We start from the raw sequence: 17,657 nt of genomic DNA, 5'->3' as shown, positions 1-17,657 counted from the left end.
ACAATAAAGTCCGGATCCTATCTGGTTAAGATATCTCAATATTACGGTATGTGACAGTTAAGTTGCTTCTCCTGAAGCCTCTGTTCAGAAGTAAAAACCACCATAACAGAAGAGGTAAATATATTCTCTATGTTTTCCTTTATCGTGTAATGTAAATAAAGAAGAACCGTAAATAGACAAGAATTTAGGGGGGAAATCATTTCCTTGCAGAACACCTTAAAGTCAATGACATTAAATTGTGCACTTTCATTATCAAATTGAAGGAAGTGTTTTTCAACGAACAATTGGCGTTCCAGTGAGACCTTATTGTATCATTTTTCTTGCCGACTTGTTTCTTAATTTATATGCGACAGACTTCATACAAAAGCTTCTCCGGAAGAATGAAAAGAAGCTATCATTATCTTTAATTCACGTGCAACTATATAGATGATGTCCTCTCAATAAATACTTTAAAGTTTGGTGACTATGCTGAACGCATTTATCCCATCGGATATCACAAATACAAAAGTTTTCCTCATATTTTAACTTGTAATGAAGGTTGGTAGAGAACACAACTTTACGACAAAAGAGATGATTTTAGCTACCCAATAGTGAACTTTCCATTTCTATGTAGCAACATTCCAGCTGCCCCTTCAGATGGAGCATATATATTTCAGTTGATAAGATATTCCAAAGCTTGCGTTTCCTATCATGATTTCATGGATAGAGGTTTGATGCGTATAATGAAACTATTGAACCAATGGTTGAAGGTGGTGAAGTTAAAATCATCCCTTGGTTTGACCGTTATTGAAAACGTAAATTTCGATTCATAAGGGCGCGCCGCTGTTTCAACCCGTGTTCAGTTTAAAAAAAACCTTATGACATGTAAATGTACAATGAAGTATAAGACAATAAAAATGCACCTTGCCTACAGGACCAAGTGAGCTTTTCTCAGCACTTGGCGTCCGTCGTCCGTTAACTTAACAAAATTCTTCTCCTCTAAAACTACTGAGTCAATGTTAACCAAACTTGGCCATAATTAAAAATTTGGATATCTAGTTTAAAAGTTTTAGAAATGTGTCCGATGACCTCGCCTGCCAACCAACATGGCCGAAATAGCTAAAATAGAACATTGTGCTAAAATGCAAGTTTTGTCTATTATCTTAAAAACCATTGAAAATAAAGAAAACCTTACGGATCAGAAATGTTCAGAATGTTGACAATTTTTACAAATGTTTTTCTTATCATCTTGAAAATTATAAAACATAGAGAGAAACTATGAACAGAAAAATATATCAGCATGTTAGACAAGATCTACAAATAAGTCAAATTTTGCAGAAATCGTTAGTGGACTCTTTATAGGAGTGATTGCCCTTAAATGAGAAGATTTTTTACAATCTTTTTTTTTTGTGTTTTGGTCAAAAACTAAAAAAGAAAGAGAAACAGTAAACAAAACAAAAAAAAATAAAAAAACGATTATTGTCATGAATTATATTCTAGTTTACAATGTTGGAGAGTGTCTATTGTTGAAGATGAACATACATGTAGACCTTTAGACCTTCTAGTTTTAATTGGATTGATGGTTTGAAGGATAATGGATTAAAGGTGTTTTCAATGAACAGTAATTATTGTTCCCATACACAACGAGTGATATGTATCTATATTCTGAGTTGATAAATCATAAACTAATCACATAAGTACAATTGTACTTGCATTCCAAGTGATATTACAAAACAAAAAAATGTTAAAAAAAAGGTTCGGACGGTCGTAAAAGGATGTAAATACATTCACATATATTTATGTGTATATAAATGCTAAATTTGATAGGTACTTAAATACACAAGCAGTCGATATAAAACATAAAAATAAACGCGTATAAAAATAAGGAGATGTGGTATGATTGCCAATGAGACAACTGTAAACTAAAGACCAAAGGTTGTGGATGTAATCAAGCATATAAAGATAAGGAGATACATGTAAGGTATGAATGCCGATGGGAAACCTTTCCATCAGAGACCCATGGACGAGGATGTAAACATGTATAGGACACTGTTTGGCCTTCAACCACGAACAAAACCCATTAATGTATCGTATAGTAAGCTATAAAAAGGTCCCGGCATGACAAAATATGAAACAATTCAAAAGAGAAAACAAATGGCTTAATTCCTGCTTGCCAGGTATGTTTTACATTAATAAAACGCTTCTCAATCAAACGTCAAAACGGACAAATATCAGTTTTATTTTATGTATATGCAGTGCTTTACCCCTTTACCACAATTCTTATAGATTGCGACACAACAGCAAAGCAATCAATGGCATTATATTCAACATTCGAATATTCCCTTTCAATACATCTATAATAGCAATGATTTTGGAAATCACGTAAAATTCTAAACGATCGTTTTTGCAGATATTCGTAGTAATTAGCTATAGGGCACTCTTTGGGATACATAGAAAAAATCAAAATTACTTCTTTGTCGTACTATTGACTTGTTCCGTTGTCTGGCTTCGTTTTATTAACAACTTCCTGGTGTGTGTGATAACTTTCCGTTGGCTAAAAGAAGTACTGTATAATAATACAATTTAAACGATTGAAGTTCATAATATCATTATCGGCAATTTCAAATTTACACTATACAGCACGTTTAAACATAACACTGAAAGTTTATTATCTGATAAAAGAGCAACATCACTAGATTACATTCCTTGTTTTCCATTCTCATAGTACGATTTAAATAGTCGAGCACGAGAGATTTTTGTATCGTCCTTCGTGGAATCGAGCTCGTGAGATTGTCTGTCAATCAAATAACTGTAACAGGGTTTCTTTCGGGTAAATGAACAACCAACTCAATATCTAGGGTTCGGATGTTCTAATACAAATATTAGATAAACTCACTTTTGGAGTAAATTTTACTGGTAAGGAAATAGGCACAGCATACAAGTTACATACTCTACATTTTACTATACCAATAGTTATCAGTCAATTTAATTCGTCATGGCAAAAAAAAAATGAATGGAATACTTTGTAAGGTAAACAGGTTATTATAAATCGGGACACACAATTCAAACGACCATTTTGTTCATAGTCCCATATCATTCTCATAGTCCAAAACAAAAGAAAAGTAAACTTGACCGCCAAACTATAATGACCAATCGAAAACAATGATTCAAATAAACACCATCGTGTATATTTTCATCATTTCAATTAAAAAATTAAAAAAGAAAGTGTTTATTACTATACACTGACATATATTTCCAAGTTAATAATTTTAATCCGTTTTCAATATTCAAGATATAAAACTTTTGCAGTGAATTTAATACAGAATTTAATACGATTTTACAATAATTGAAATAGTCCTACAAATGGCTCTGACACAAAATAGACCATGAAAACTTGAAAAATATCATTGGTGGAAAGAGTTTTGAAAGCGTAGTCGTACATTTGTATGTGCACACAAGTAATTATATGAATCTAAATTTTATTGCATTTTTAGGCTTTGTATAATTTTTAAAACTATAGCAAAATGGTACACACTTATAACCATTGTTCGTTCGACCTAATTTCTAAACGTTGAAACAAAAAATCACAGGACAAGCAAAGTCATTAATTGAATAAACAGAAAATAACATGGACAAATGAAAGATTTAAAAACCATTTCAAATATTGAATATAAATCTTCGCAGGATTTAAATCATCCTCCTGACATTGGGATTCATTCCAGTGCTGCGGAAACGTGCTCTATATGTGCTAATTTTCGAATTGTTTATGGTAAAACCTGAGGCATTTAGTGAACTTGCAAACTTTAAACACTATTTCTGTAGAAATTATTTAATTGTATAACAAAACCTTTCCAGTGCCGTAAAACTAACAATTCCGTCCTCGATGACGTATGACAGCATCAGGGGCATTGACCGCATTCTTTTTAAATAGTAAGCTACAGAACTATTTAATTCTCATCTACACGGTAAACTAATGCCAACAAGGAAGTCTTTACATCCTGTTAAAATTATTTTTGGGAAATTGAACATTTTTAAAGACCGCATGTCGAGTCATAAGAGCAAATTAGAGACAAAAAAATTAAACGATCAATCAATCACGCTCACAGAAATGATTTGGCGATGTCAGACATTGTTTCACCAACAACTTCCCCAATGGTCTGTCTTAATTGATCCTGAATAAGACAACTTATTCTGTGTGTTCAGTGTATTGTTAAATACTTCCCGATCTGCAGTTTCCACTTTTTTGCCTGTTTAATTACTCTACATTTTGAATTTATATCACTGTGTCTAGTTTATACGATGTCTGGTCGGTATGGTGAAGTTAAATCCGAGGTTTCGTGATTTGCAGGGAATCCATGTCTGATCTGTTTCACGTCCTATTCCCCTCTCTTTATGCTATATACCTACTTTACAGAATTTACATGTTCTCGTCTTTAAAATGCATGAAATATTTGCCAATGGATGTTAATCAAACAACAGTCATCAATTTCGATAAAAGCAGCTAAACATAAGTCTTTAAAGGGCGTAGTGGGCCTCAATCTTTAGGCGATATTGAGGGATAAAAGGATAGACAACACTTCCATATCAAACTTTATTTTTACCTTCAAAATCAATCACGCAGGCAAGAAGACTACAATACCTACACAATCCCGTAAATATTGCAAAATATGCTAAATTATGTCCTATATTTGAGACCAAATATAGGTACAATGTATATATAATAACAATAAAGTGTCTGTATCAGATACAAACTGTCTATTATGCAACAGAGACACATATTTATAACATTAAGCAGTAAATTGAGTTTGTTAGGGCTGTGATATCATAACTTCTGATTTTCACTGAGATGTATTTTAATTAGCTCTCACAGAAGAATAAATGTTTTGAAGAAATTTAAAGATCATAAAGATCGGACGTGATTTGCTGCTTTGTGATTCTTTTCCCGAATTTTCGAATTTGTAAAACCGGGCATTTTCTTTTTAGTTTCTCGCAGCAACAATGAAAGCCCATAAGTAGCATACTAATTTAGAAAATTTATGTCGTGTTCTCCACCAATAAAAACTGACCGCCACGAAATAGCACAATAGTGTTAAAAGTGGCGTTAAACACCAATCAATCAATTAATCATTGATGTCGTGTACATTTTTTGATTGTTTGCATCGTTGGAATGCTGTCTCATTGACATACATCCCACATCTCTTTTTGTTCAAAGCAACCCTAATTAGATTTTACTAATAACTAGATTTAACTACCGGTCAAGCTGAGCGGAATATGTAATCCTTTCGGAGCACCGGCACGGGGAGCAGATTATGTAATCTCTTCAGAGAACAATTAATCGGTAGATTTCACATGTTTCAGTTTCGATGTTTATTTTTCTGTATCTGTTGTTTCATCCTCGCATGATGTTTATACGTTTATAACATGTATAATATATCTGGGTTTTTGGTTTGTATTGTCTATTTAGGCAAAGAACAAACGGTCTGGTCAAATTAATGTCGAGTTTTCCCTTTTTTGGTTGTTTGTCCAAGTATCATTGTGGAATATGTTATAAACGAAATAATGTTACTTTTATCTAAAGCCAAAAGATGTTTCTTGTTTCTGAATCATATTTGTGAATGTGAATATATATTGTAATTCGTAAAATTCATAATAAAATATTGTTTACACTAAAAGATGTTATTACTGATCCTTGAATCAACAACAGATCTGGTGGGGGTAGTCTGTGATGATTTAGGAGGTTGGATTCATTTCCGTATTCTTTAGGTTATAGGCAATTTTTATCTGTTCTTATTTTTTGTCTATTGTTTATATCTGAGCACCCCATTACTCTCTTTTCTGGATTTGATTGTGTTTGTTTCTTTTTTTTTTATTTATCTGCCCTTTATTTTCTATGTTTTGTCCAATACTCTCTATTCAGTAAACCCAATCCAGACCCTCGTTATAAATCTATATGGTATTAAAAATGAGTGATGGAAATGTTCAAGAAAATATCAGATTTAAATACCGGATCATATTGTTTTGCTTTTTTACTTTTATGATAAATTGATGCTTTAATTTTTGTTATTGTCATATATCTACTACTTAAACCAGTGATGCATTCATATGAAAAGGTTGGTCAATGGAAAGGTAAAATGTAGTTTCTAAGTTCGAAAATTAAGTTCGAGAAGCTTTCAAATGCCTCCAGCACTTAATTTCATAGCATAGATACGCCTTCTCATTGACTAACCAATTTACCACAAGTCACATTCACAACTTTTAAATAGAAATGATGAATTATCAAAATGAACATTTTTTCCTGGCAACACAGTCTTAACCTTTTTTTTTTAATCTTTTATCTTATAGAAAAAAAAATGTTGTCACCAAATATAATGCGAAATCGAAAACGTTAACCAGATGAGATTTTTTTATGTCGGTTTACTACATCTCTTTGACGCATACTCCATTATATCTTGTATGAAACAAGCTATCATCATTCATATTTATGTATATATTATAGACTAATACATGAAGACAAATGAAAAGTACACTCGATATGAACATGGAAGTAATGTATTTCATTTTACTTCTATGATATGAATGACTCATGTGAATCCGGGTATTGGAAAGACGAGACTATTTTTGCCGTTTTCTCATTAATAAAAAAATCAGTTGTCAGAAAATTTGTACGACTTCATTTTGAAAAATGGCGTACTTGTTTACAATAAATCTTTGAATACCAATATTTTGAAATATATTTACCAGGCTGCAACAATTCTTAAGATGACAGTTCTGAATGCCATGGTGCCGTAAATAGACTGTCTACATTAGTAACAAAGGAAACACACCATACATCATGTCATTTAACTGACGGTTATATAAGAGAGAAACCCATCAATAACATAACACAGTTGTTTATGTCTGTGTTTGGATTAGGTACTTCTGATTTAGACAATATCAAAATATTTTAATTTTATACAAATTAGATTAAAATATGTTTTATAAAGTTGTAAGAATATGGAACTCCGCTAAGAAATCGACATGTGTTTTACAATGTAATCCGTTTAATCCGTTTTATGATGAGAATACAATACTCGACTTTACAAATTTTCGAAGCAAAATTCCCAATTTCATGCTTCATATTTAAACGCATACCTGTCAAATTTCTGTAAAAGACAGTTGACATAGAATCCCAACGACAACTTGTATGATACAAAATAGTAAGTTATTTATAAATGGTAAATTTTCTATATTTGAATGTTAACAGCACGAAAAGACAAATAAATCCACAACATAATACATTAAAAACGAGACTGAGCAACACGAACCCCACCAAATATATACCGAGGGTGCACGTGATTTAATGTGTTTCTTGAAGGTAAGCAGATCCTACTCGACATGTGGTCTCCTTCATGTTGCTCATGGTAAGTACAAATTTGGTTATCAGTCTCATTCAGAGATGTCACCATCTGGGAAAAGTTCATTGTAAATATCATTAGATTTTTTAGAAAGCAAGCTTATAGTCACTTTAACAAGTCAGTTAAGAATACATGAACAAGTATGCATGTACACAAAAACTTAACAGTTATTATGTCACAATGTAGCAAAAATATTCTGCAACAGGAATAGAATAAAAGTATAGGTATTTTTATTGCTCGTGAATTTTCCAGAAAAATATACTTCCTATTGGAACACGATCCTGGATTAGGTAAGGAAGGACATATTGTCTTTAAAGTTTGGGCTTACAGTTTACAGACCGCCTAGGTGGTCTCGTGATAGAGTGCTCACCTCAAGTGCGGTAGGTAGTGGGTTCAATCGGACGGGTCAAACAAAAGACTTTAATTAAATTGATATTTGCTGCTTCTCCGCTATCAAAATAATGTGTCCTGGTAGGTAAACATGTCTTGTCTTGTGAACTAGCATAACACGTTAAACTTCCGAATCAGAATGTCCGTCTTGAACAAAGTAGGGTTCGTGTTCTCGTCCTGATTCTGCATTTAAATGTGCCTTACCTTATGAACTAGCTGTAGCACGTTAAAAAAAAGAAGTGTCTGTCTAGTACAAAGCCGGGTTCATTTCATTTCAATTTCAAATGTTCACGTCCTGAGTATGCATTTTACTAGCCACTAGACGTTAAACAGCCTTCCATCATCATCATCCTCTAGTTTGCAAATTAATGAATTGACATCATAACATGTAAACGTTGTTCTCAGAGAAAACTGAATTTCAGTTTAAATGAAATTTGAATAAACAATATGATGTGCGCATGACAAGAAATGTGTTCAGTAATATGTTGTATTGCGCATTAAAAAAAAACATAACTGAGTTCAGATGTCAGAACCAAGAGTAATTGTACAACGTAGAAATCGAGATGACTGGGATATGAAAATGTTTTGCTAACTTATTTCTGAAAATAGAAATTATCTGTATGGTTTCAAAACAAGACATAACTATTTCGTTTTTTTTTCTAGAACAGTAACTTTTACCATCAGTCAAGATCAACTCGACTTGAGTTTTCATTGCGATGATAATTAATATTTTATTCCTTTAAATTTTCAAGTTATGTAACTGGCGATCTGATACCAATTTACCGTATGACGTTTCAATATATAAGTTACGTGAATAATCAACTGAATTCTTATCAACGAACTATATGTGTATAAATCTACAAATAGATTATAGTTTGACACATTATACTTAAAGTGGACGAGTTGTGTAACATGGCAAATATTGGGGTAATGATCTGGCTGTTTTTTGTGCATTTTTCTGAGGTCTGCAATGCTAATTCTGTATTCAAAAACCAATCGGAGAATAAACAAACACTTTTAAAAAGAATTTTAATGGAAGAGAATTATGATTCTCTAAGTAGTAGAGTTGACAATCTAACGATGAGAGTCGATGCTCTAGAAAAAGAAAATGGTGAGCTCTTTGAATTTTTTAGTTATATCAGACCGAAATATCATTTCATGCGCATAGAAAGAAAAAAAAGTGTATGAAATTATATCAATTGGTACATTGAAACTTACGGTGCGACCAACGTGAATATTGTACTGACGAACCAAAATAAGAACGACTAGTTATTCTACTTCAGCACATGCATATTCAAATTAATACACACCATATAAGAAACGTTTAATGTTATACCTTGCCATCAAAGGACAATTTGTGGATAATGTGAAACCAGATTGTCCAAATGTCTAGACTAGACAGGTAAACTTTTGGTGTAACTTTATGATAATAGTTGAAATAAATATCATTTTTTATCTACGAGTATATTCTAAAAAAATACTTTTTGTTTTAGAGAAAATTAGTGTTATCATTTTACTAAGTATGAGTTAAATCTTATGTATGATCGTCTTGTTGTATGTAAATAATAATGCACAAAATCAAAAGACCAAAATTCTATTTATAAATTTCCCCGATTTAGACATGTTCTTTTTAGGATTGTAATCATGCTCTACACAGGGAAATAAACATAAACATGGGCATAAATGATAGAATAACACTAAAAGTTATGCGATTTTTTTTGTTATCATCCGCCATGACTATACTGATCTCGTTTATCTGAATATGAATATCAGATAGCAGACCGGGCATGTGATTATCTAGTGTTTCTAGTTAGCCAATTGTGGAAGGTGCCTATTTGTTGTTATTATCAGGAGCATTTAAACTTTCTAATGTGAGATTGACATCGAACCGTTTTCCAAAGTGTTCAACCTCCAACTCTAATTTAGAAAATAACTTTTAAAACTTAAACTGCCAAAATTTCGAGGTTAAAGAAGGTTTGAATTCTTAGGTTTTTAAAGTTAAAATGTTCAGATATTAAACGTCAAAATTTTGATTTTAAAGTTGAAATTTCATAAGTTTAGTTTTTGAAAAATAGTTCTTCAAAGTACAAAATTCTAGATTTTAAAAGGACAAGTTTCGAGGTACAATCTGAAAAAATTTAAACTTGAAGTTTTATCATTTTTGAAAAATGTATAAATTTCTTTTAAAAAATCAATAAACTTTCCATGTTTACAATGTTCATTTGACGTCTAACGCCTTAGGAGCATACAATTGTCAGAACTAACAAAAAATCATTTCAGATAATTTATCATATTATATACACTATTGAATAGGTTTTAAATATCGACCCTTCTTCCTTTTAAGCTTTACTCAAACACTCACCAGTTGCCTTTTTGGCAGAGCTCACCAAAGACGTCACCAATCAAAACCAAATAATCCATTTCGACAGCGTCAAGCTTAACATCGGTAACGCCTTTTACAGTGTACACGGAAACTTCATCGCTCCTGTCAACGGCGTGTACCAGTTTTCCGTAACAGCATGTGCACAAACAAATCATTACATTGTACTAGAGCTTATTGTAAACGCCAGAGTGGTTGGAAAGGTATTAGCTGGCGACACTGGATACAATGAATGCAGTTCTAATTCTTTCTTGTTGCAACTTTCTACTGGCGATGACGTCTACGTTCAGCATAAAACCGCGGGAGATTATCTTTTAGCAAACCCTGCTGCTGGATTTCCGACATTTTCTGGAGTTCTTCTAAATGTTACCTAAGATGAACAAAATTATTTCAGTAGTCATTCTGAATAAAATAGATATTATGAATTGAAAATAAAATTGAACTTCTCTTGCTTTATAAATACTCAATGCTTGTGTCAGTACCAAGTTTGGACTATGTGTAAAATTTGAAAGGATTGTTTAACAAAGAAGTCAATTCATATTTTGTTATATTCGCTGAACATTGATTCTAAAATTAATATACCGATAAAGTGTATAACATTTGGTTTTTGTTTCTGAGACGAAACACACATATGTTTACCACATTACTATTATGTGTTTCTTCTCACAGATACGAATCAACCTGATATAACTTTAATGCCAGACATATCGAAAAGTTACGTAAATGTTTAAATATAAATGTACTTCACTAAAACAGTCGCTGTTAATATCCTTCATAGTTTCTCTTTCAGATTCCAATAAGAAAGATTTTAAGCGAATGCTTAATTTCAGAGATATAAGCAAAACTGCACTTTACCCCTCCTCAATTGTTCTCTTTTTAGTCATGGTGGCCATCTTGGTTGATGGGCGGGGTCATCGGACTCATTTTTTAAACTAGGTACCCTAAGGATGATATGGCGAAGTTTGGTTTAATTTGGCCCAATAGTTTCAGAGAAGATTTTTGTAAAAGATTACAAAAATGTACGATAAATTGTGAAAAGTTGACTTTAAAGGGAAATAATTCCTTATTGGGTCAATTGACAATTTTGGTCATGCTGACTTATTTTTATATCTTACTTTGCTGAACAATTTTGCTGTTTACAGTTTATCTCTATCTATTATAATATTCAAGATGATAACCGAAAACTGCAAAATATTCTTCAAATTACCAATTCAAGGGCAGCAACCCAAAAACGTCTGATGCGTCTGGAAATTTCAAGGCGGATAGATCTTGACCTAGTGAACATATTTTCCTGTCAGATTTGCTATACATGCTTTAGTTTCAGAGATATAAGCCAAAATCTACGTTTTACCCCCATGTTCTATTTTTAGCGATGGCGGCCATCTTGATTGATGGGCGGGGTCGTCGGATACATTTTTTAAACTAGATACCCTAATGATGATTTAGGCCAAGTTTGATTTAATTTGGCTTAGTAGTTTTAGAGGAGAAGATTTTTGTAAAAGTTAACGACGACGACGGATGCCAAGTGATGAGAAAAGCTCACTTAGCCCTCTGGGCCAGGTGAGCTAAAAAAGTAAAACGGACCGAAAGCAACGGACAAAAAGCAAAGGTGTCGGACCAAAAGCAAAATTATCGGACAAAAAGCAAAACGGACCAAAAGCAACGGACAAAAAGCAAAAGTCTCTGACGGAAAGCAAAATTATCGGACAAAGAGCAAAACGGACCGAAAGCAACGGACAAAAAGCAAAAGTTTCGGTCAAAAAGCAAAATTATCGGACAAAAGGCAAAACTGGACAAAAAACAAAAGTCGGACAAAAAGCACCGTATCAAGCGTGACATCTTTCAAGGGTCGTTTTCTATGGATGAAGATTATGCGTTGCTGTATATATGCATAAAAGATATGTGGAATATTTGACTATGAAACAGAAATTTTTGTATTTCCGAGATTATTGCGTTTTCGGGTTTGTTGCTGTCTTTTTTACCTTATGTGTTGCCCAAAGTTTCTAGTCACATATGCATGCAAAATAGGTCAGACAACTGAAGTTTTATCTAAGATATCTGGTCATTCAAATTGAAAAGTGACTCTAGAGACCGCGTATTGTCATTACACTCACATGTGGAGTAGGATCTACTTACCCTTCGGGAGCACCTGAGATCACCCCCAGTTTTTTTGTGGAGTTTGTGTTGCTCAGTCTTTAGTTTTCTATGATGTGTTTTGTGTTCTGTTGTTTGTTGTTTGTTTCTTGGTCTTTTTCTTTTATAGTCATGGCGTTGTCAATTTATTTTCGACTTATGAGTTAGAATGTCCCTTTGGTATCTTTCGCCTCTCTTTTATTATACAACACCTTCATTTAAAACTATTAGTTTAGTCCCTTGATTAAATCCCTAATCTGTCAGTCAACGAAAACCTCTTATTTACTTTCGAGCCGAATAACTTCGTGTGTTTGATGGTAGAAAAATCAAAAGTGAGATATATACTATCGTCAATCGCATTTGCATTTTACGCATGTTTGCTTGCGTTAAGGAGTCGTGCTCCACTTTTGATTAATAACTAAGTGAGCAAGTAAGTAGTTTATAGAACTAAATTCAAAGTATACAGTATCTCTTTTATGTGTTTCATTGCAAGATGTTTGCACTTGTGGAAAAATGTAATATATTTGATTCTCATTCCTCGAGCGCGGAAGGACGTTGGTTCATAACCTTGCCAGATTATACCAAAGACTTGAAAATTGATAGTTGCTTCTCCGCTTAGAACGCGGCATTAAGGTAAGAGTGATTGGTCCTGGATCAGAATAATATGTCCGACTTTTAGTGGACTGTTACCTTGTGAGGGTTCGTTTTTCTATCACATAAAGCATGTTTTCGTCCCGAATATCCATTTTAAAAACAGCGAACCTTCATCATCTTCATCTGAAATAAGCTAATTGTTATCTCCATGATCGTTTGTTACTTGTATATTCAGGGAGAACTATACTTAAGTCTTAGTGAAATGACAACAGATGTTACGAAGAACGTATGAAAAGAAATGTGTTAAGTAGTACTAGTAATTACAAAGAAGTTGTTTCACTAATTTAAGATATCAAAACAATAGTAACTGCATGTATATAAGATTTGAAATCAAAACGAATAGAATACGAAGTATTTGTTTACTGATTTTTGAAATAAAAGTTGTCTGTGATGTTTTACAAAAATACATAATTATTTAGTTATTTTTTCTGTCACAGTTCCTTCTACCATCAGTCAAGGTCAACTCGAACGATCGTCTTGAGTTTACATAAGTTTTCATTGCGATGCTTTAGTTATATTTCATTTAAAATATCATAACTGGCGATCCTTACACATTACCGTATGGCGTTTCCAGATATATATCTTATTAGATTGATGCACTGAATTCTTATCAACGAACTATATATAAATTTATAAATAGGGAATGTTTCGACACGTTACTTAAAATGTGCGAGTTGTGTAACACGGTAATTATTTCAGTAGCCATCTGGCTAATTGTTGTGTCTTCTTTCTGAGGTCTACACTGCTGATTCTGTAAACAAAACTGAACCAGAATACCAGCAAACGCTTTCAAAAAGACTTTTAGTTGATGAAAACTTATACTCACTTAGTAATAGAAAAATCGACAATCTAACGAAAAGAGTCGATGCTCTAGAGAAGGACTATGGTGAGTATTTTTACATATAAGTTACATCGTATAAAATACCCGTATCATGTTTCTTGTTCAAATAAAGATTGATTGATTTGTGTTTGCATAACGCTGCCACAGCACTTAAATGATCATCTCGGCCATTCATGGAAAGAAAAAATATTACTGAAGATACATGCATAGTACAATAAAACTGAAAGAAACGACCAATTAGACAGACTTCAGAGAAAACCTATGTGCAATTAAATATCGGTCAAACACAGTATAGAAAGTGACATCCATCTTATAGTATCTTCTATATTTTGATCTCTTATGACGGGAGAGCACCATCATACCATATTCTACTACTTCTGGGGTCCGCATTCTTTTGTTTGATTTTCACTCCACTCCAAGAGAAAAACAGACGCAGGCTTTAGTTATCAAACATGTATCTACAGTAACTTCTAAGATGTACCCTTTAAAAAAATGAAATAACGTCTACCATAGTCTAATATTATCTGAAAAGTCTTATAAAACACATACAGAGTCGAACAGAAGAGAACAGCTGGCTAATGACTTTTAAATTTGGTAGAGGCATGTTCTAGAAAAAAATGTGTCCTGAGAGGAGTCAATTTCTAAATATTTTTAAAGGGTATACAAAGGATTTGCTGCTTTAATTGGTATCCTTGTTTTGCATCTTGAAATATATGGAATAGAAACTGGTGTGCAAGAATTCTATGTGGCGTCAATATCCTGCTAACAAAACAAAATTCTTTGCAAGAATATTTCATATACATGGAGAATATCTTTTCTATCTAACCTTATATAATAAAATTGTTTACCCCAGGGATAGATTACCCTAGCTGTATTTGGCAAAATTTGTGCGCTTGACAAATTTCTAACGAGAGATGTCAGGGTGAAGTTCATTCTATATATCTGTCGACGAATAAGAGTACTGGAAGACAATAAATCAATATCACTACAGTTTTGAAGAATTGGATAAAATAAAGGACTTTCTTTATGCAATATGTTAATGTACACGTGTGTTATAGTAAAAAGTTTAAATACCTGTACGTTTTTCTGTTGCAGCTTTGCTCAAACACGCTATAGTTGCCTTCTTGGCAGAGCTTACCAAAGATGTCACCATTCAAAACAAGATTATTCAAATCGACAGTGTCAAGCTTAACATTGGCGACGCCTACTCCAGTGTACATGGAAACTTCATTGCTCCTGTCAACGGCTTGTACCAGTTATCTGTAACAGCATGTGCATAAACCATTACATTGTCCTGAAGCTAACAGTTAACACCATAGTGTTTGGAAAGGTATTGGATGGCTACACTGCATACAATGAATCTAATTCTAAATCTTTCTTGTTGCAACTGTCCTCAAGAGATGATGTCTACGTTCAGCACAAAACCACGGTTGATTATCTTATGGCAAACCCTGCTGCTGGATTTCCTACATTTTCTGGGGTGCTTCTAAATGTTATCTAAGATGAACGAAACTTATTTCAGTTGTTATTTTAAATAAGATATATATTATCAATTAAAAATGAAATTCTTATACTAGTTTCTTCTGCATATATATATATACCCAATGCTTGTACCAAGTTAGGACTATTTGTAGCATTTGTAGGGAGTAGTTCACAAAGAAGTCCGTTCATTTTTATGACAATCTATTAATATTAAAAAAATTTGATTCTTTTAATAATATACCTCAACATTTATAATATTTGGGGTTTTCTTTATTCTGATACGAAACACTAAAAATTTTACCATGTTCATAATATGTGTGTTTCTTCTCACAGAAAAAAATTTAATCTCATATACATACATGTATAATAACTTAAATATCGAGCATATCGGAAAGTGAACCAAGTTTCCAAATAAACATGTCATTGACTATAACAGTTTCTATTTATATCATTCGCAACTTCTCTTTGAGATTTGGGAAGATTTAAAGTTTGACATACATATATAGGCACTTTTTTATTGTTAAAGTTTGTGTGTTGCTGCAGCTATGCATACGATATATATGGGATGTTTGACAATGATACAGAAACTTATGTATTTTCTATTTTAACTACGTGTTAGGGTTGGTTATTTTTTCATTCACGTATCAGCATAATTTCTAGTCACACAGGCATTAGAAATTGGCCAGACAAGTCTTATCTCGATTACAAATCACTGATTTAATCAAAATGTGACTGCACATTAGCATTAAAAAATTTTTTCGATATATGTCACATTCATATAAACAACCCGTATATAGTCCTTAAAAAGTTTGATTAAATCCCTATGCTGAAATCTTTTATCATCCTCTGATATATGATTATTTGACCGAGTTATTTCATGTATTAAACGTTGGAAAAACAAATGTAAGGCATGTTCTATCGTCCATCACAAGTGCATTTTAAGCATGTTTTATTGGTTCGATACATACTTAGTTTAAATATTTAGGTTATATTGCTTCCCCCTGACGCCTTTGTTCAGAAATAAAAAAAACTACATAACAGAAGAGGAAATTATAATTCCCTATGGTGTATATTCTCGTGTAATGTAAACAAGAAGATTCGTAAAAATGTCAAGAATTTACGGCGAATATCATTTTTTTGTAGAACAACATGAACTCGGTGACATTTAATTCTCCACTTAATCATCAAATTGAAGGAAGTGTTTTTGAACAAACAATTGGAATTCCTATTAGAACCAATTGTGCTACTTTTCTTGCCGACTTGTTTCTTAATTTATATGATACCGACTTCATACAGATACTTCTCCGGAAGAATGAAAAGAAGCTAGCGATATCTTTTAACTTCATTTTTCGCTATATTGATGGTGTCCTCTCACTAAATAAATCAAAGTTTGGTGACTATGTCTAACGCATTTATCCCATCCAACTTGAAAAAAAGAATACCACAGATACAGATAAGTCCTCCTTATAGCTTGACTTACAATGACGGTCGGAAGAGAACACAACATTACGACAAAGGAGATGATTTTAGCCAACCAATTTTGAACCTTCCATTTCTATGTAACAACATTCCAGCAGCCCTTCATATGTAGCCTATATTTCTTACAGCTGATACGATATTCCAAAGCTTACGTTCCCGATCATGATTTCATGGATAGAGACAATTTTTACCATTTTTTTTTTCTATTATCATGATTATCTTGAAAACTATAAAATATAGATAGACACTTGATGGATGGATGGATGGATGGATGGCTGTTTAACGTCCATATCCAGGACGAAAACATGATTATGTGATAATATCACTGATATGAAATATAAACCCTGCATTGTACTAGACCGACACGCTTGAACGGATTTTTAACGTGCTAGTTCATAAGTTAAAGAGTCCACAGGAAGACATGTCACCCTTCTTGGGCACATTATCCTGACTCCGAGCCGACCCGTCTTTGTTATTACTCATAAGTTCCTCGTGTTTAGCAGAGCAAATATCAGTTTCAAGTCTTTGGCTTGAACCGGGCTGGTTCGAACCTACAACCCGCACTAGAAGCGAGCACGCTACCACGTGTTTTTTGTGTTTTGGACAAAAACTGAAGAAGGCAGATAGAAACTGTAGGAAGAAAAAGATCAACCAAAAAGAAACTATTGTCATGAATTCTATTCTAGTCTCTTTGTTGGGGAGTGTCCACCTTTGAAGGTACACATACATGTAGATCTAGGTGAGCAGCACAGGCTCTTTAGAGCCTCTAGTTTTAATTTGATTGGTGATTATTACTATGATAATGGGTGAAAGGCGTGTTCAATGAACAGTTATTATTGTTCCTATACGCAACGATTGATATGTATCTATATCAAGAGTTGATAAATCATAACTTAAGCATACTACGTACAAATGTACTTGCTTT

General features: G+C 33.0%; 1 pseudogene; it reads left to right on the top strand.

Annotated features, from left to right (window-relative positions):
* The first annotated feature begins 13,132 nt into the window (after positions 1-13,132).
* On the top strand, positions 13,133-15,272 carry LOC127733531 (heavy metal-binding protein HIP-like; annotated as a pseudogene).
* The last annotated feature ends 2,385 nt before the right edge of the window (positions 15,273-17,657 follow it).

The sequence above is a fragment of the Mytilus californianus genome, unplaced genomic scaffold (assembly GCF_021869535.1).
Source record: "Mytilus californianus isolate M0D057914Y unplaced genomic scaffold, xbMytCali1.0.p SCAF_3, whole genome shotgun sequence".
NCBI lineage: Eukaryota > Metazoa > Mollusca > Bivalvia > Mytilida > Mytilidae > Mytilus > Mytilus californianus.
Note: the sequence above shows the minus strand (reverse complement) of the source record. Positions and strands in the feature narration are given on the sequence as shown.